Source organism: Nicotiana tomentosiformis, chromosome 2 (assembly GCF_000390325.3).
Source record: "Nicotiana tomentosiformis chromosome 2, ASM39032v3, whole genome shotgun sequence".
In the NCBI taxonomy this organism is placed as follows: domain Eukaryota; kingdom Viridiplantae; phylum Streptophyta; class Magnoliopsida; order Solanales; family Solanaceae; genus Nicotiana; species Nicotiana tomentosiformis.
Genome location: NC_090813.1, coordinates 54,158,669 through 54,161,870, shown reverse-complemented (window position 1 = coordinate 54,161,870; position 3,202 = coordinate 54,158,669).

Genomic DNA, 3,202 nt, shown 5'->3' with positions numbered 1-3,202 from the left:
ATACCTGGTTAGTTGGTTCGAGTCCGGAGTAGTTTCGAAGTGGATTGAGACACTTAGTCTTCTATTTAGAAGTTTAAGTTGGAAATATCAACCGGATGTTGACCTATATGTAAACGATCTCGGATTTGAATTTTTATGATTCCGTTAGGTGATTTTGGACTTGAGAGTACGTCCGAAATGTGATTTGGAGGTCCGTAGTGGAATTAGGCTTGAATTGGCGAATTAGAAATTTGGCAATTTTTGGTCGGCAGTGAAAAATTTGATATCGGGGTCGGAATAGATTTTCTGGAAGTTGGAGTAGGTTTTTGGTGTCATTTATGACGTATGTGTAAAATTTGAGGTCATTCGAATGTGTATTGGTAACTTTCGGCGTTGTTTGTGGAATTCAGAAGATTTGAAGTTCTTAGGCTTAAATCCGAGGGTAATTTGGTGTTTTGATGTTATTTGGAGTGATTTGAAGATTCGACTAAGTTTGTATGTTGAGATATGACTTGTTGGTATTTTTAGTTGAGGTCCCGAGGGCCTCAAGCGTGTTTCAGATCGACAGATTGGTTTTTGGTATTTGAGAGCTGCTGGTGTGAATTCTGCTGGTGTTTCCGCACCTGCGAAAGGGGAGTCGCAGGTGCATTTGGAAAGTTTGCAGGTGTGGACAGTGCTGGGCTAGGCAGGATGCGCAGGTGCGAGAAGTCTGTCGCATCTGTGAGCCCGCAGGTGCAAGACTTGGAGCGCAGATGCGGAAAATGGGAGGCCAAAGCTAGAGCGTAGGTGCGGAGGATTGGCCCCACCTGCGAGCTCGCAGTTGCGAGGCCTGGGCGCAGGTGCGAAGGCTAAAGAATTAAGTGAATTTCACAGGTGCGGCGATTTGACCGCAGGTGCGGTCCCGCATACGCGAAGAAGCCGCACGTGCGAAAAGTCTGGGCAGATAGTACAAATTGCACACTTCGCAAATTTTGGTCCATTCTTCACCATTTATAGTCGGTTTTGAAGCTTTTGGAAGTGATTTTGAAGAGGGATTCAAGGGGATATCAGTGAAGTAAGTTGCGTGAGCCCTAATACTCGTATATATGGTAATTTTTCGTTGTTTAATCATGTAATTAGTGAAAATTAGGGGTTAGTGTTACACCATATATTTTCGTACGTAAAACTGCATTGTGAGCAAACTAATGTAGGACCCAAAAATGAGATCATTTTTGAAAATATATAAATCAAGTAAATTATGTTACCTCGGAAGTTACAAATATTGAACATCATGAACAACAAGTACAAGGAGGGTTGGAAGGTTCAGAAGCTAAAGGATTGAAGAAAATAATATTTCATCGAAAGCCAACAAGTTGGGAATATTATAACATATACTTTTGTGATGATACCAGGGTGTTTAACATGATAAGGAGGTTATGTTATGAGTTATGTTATTCGTATGATAGTCGTGTGTTATGTTTTGAAGTCAAGCGAGTGGTGGAACAAAAGTCGATGAAAGTCATCACAAGTTACGTTCATAAGTTTTACTGAAACTTTGGGTCAAATGTAACTGCTATTTTCTCCCAATATACTTAGAGTTATAGGGTGTTCCACCCATCAAATTAAATATCTATGAATCTAGTTTCCAACGCATTAAACCGTTTGTTAATACAATATTGGAGTAGAGAGATATGAGCATTTTTGCGAGACTGCGCAGACTGTCACCTACTTGCTTAAACGAGAATCCAAAACTGGGACAGTTCGGGTCGTCCAAAACTGGACCAGTTCGGGTCGTTCAAAGAGGCATTTTTAAAGGCCTATCCCCTCCATATATTAGGATGATAACAAGGCAAAATAATCAGACTTAATCTCTGCAAAAATCCTCCCAAATATTTCCCACAAACCCCAATTGATTTTTTCTCCCTTTCAAGTTCTAATTGGAGGTAAAGCCTAGAGTTTGAAGAACCAAGATAGGAGCTGAGTTATCCAACAAATAAGGTAAGTTGACTGCTCTCTTTAATCCATTATTTACTACTGTAGATGCATAGTAAGTTGTTCTATATTTGTAAAAACTCACGTGACAGTGATCGGAAGTCATGAGTTCGAGTTATTCACTTATAGCGGATTATTTTGTGGATTGTTTTGTGGACTGTTTTGTGTTGCTATTGGGCTGCGTAATTTACTATTGTTTTGCAGAGTTTTGGAGGAGGAAGGGTGTGGATAAACACCACATAAATGCAGGATGTTGGGCTGGTCGTTCGTCGTAACATTTTTGGGTTGTTGACACTACTACGGTGGTCATTTTGTGTATGAAGAGATTGGGGTGTGTTTAGCCATATTGTAATATTGTGTGGTGTACATAAGGTTAGAAAATAATGTATATATGTTGTTATTATTGTTTTTGGTGCTGTTGGTGTTATCTTGAATTTGGAGGAAGTAAGGATTATAGGGGAGATGATGTCCGTTTTAATACAAAATAAGCATGTCGTTCGTTGTGCGATAGTTGTACCTTTCGTAACTTAATGATAGTACTATTATCGTTGTTGTAGATTAAGGTGAGAAGAGGCGAGTTCAACTTGGTGATTGGAAAGATTGTGATAAGGTATGTTAAGGCTAAACCCTTCCTTCATTTTGGCATGATCCCGTAACTACATATGTTTGATAACGAGACATAAAGAGAAGTTCGTATTCATGAGTTTATTAACATTATCCTAGTCTCAGAAGTTACAGTATTCTCCCTTATCGGGACTTTATATTCAATTAAGTATTATTTTATTCCAGTCAAGTGAGCAGAGGGTCTATATATCTATATAGTATTACAGTATTTTCACCACCATCGAGCTATAATTGATGGCCAGGCCCTTATTGGGCAACCTCTGATTAGATGGTACGTTATATATACCGAGCCTACTGTGGCGGAGCGCCTATGAGCGAGCCCAGGATGGCCGAGATTCAGAGTCTAGTATGGTCGAGCACCTATGAGCGAGCCTGCTACGTACGAGCAGTTACACGTACCGAGCCTTATAGGGCCAGACATTTATTTTACTTACTATATTGAAGGAGTTGAGTCAGTATCAGCAGGTAAGTATATCTCCAGATCATCTTTGACTCCCAGTTACTTCCAGTTATTATATTATCAGTTCAGTTTCAGCTTTCAGTTATGTTATTGCCTTACATACTCGGTACATTATTTCGTACTGACGTCCTTTTTCTGGGGACGTTGCATTTCATGCATGTAGGTTCA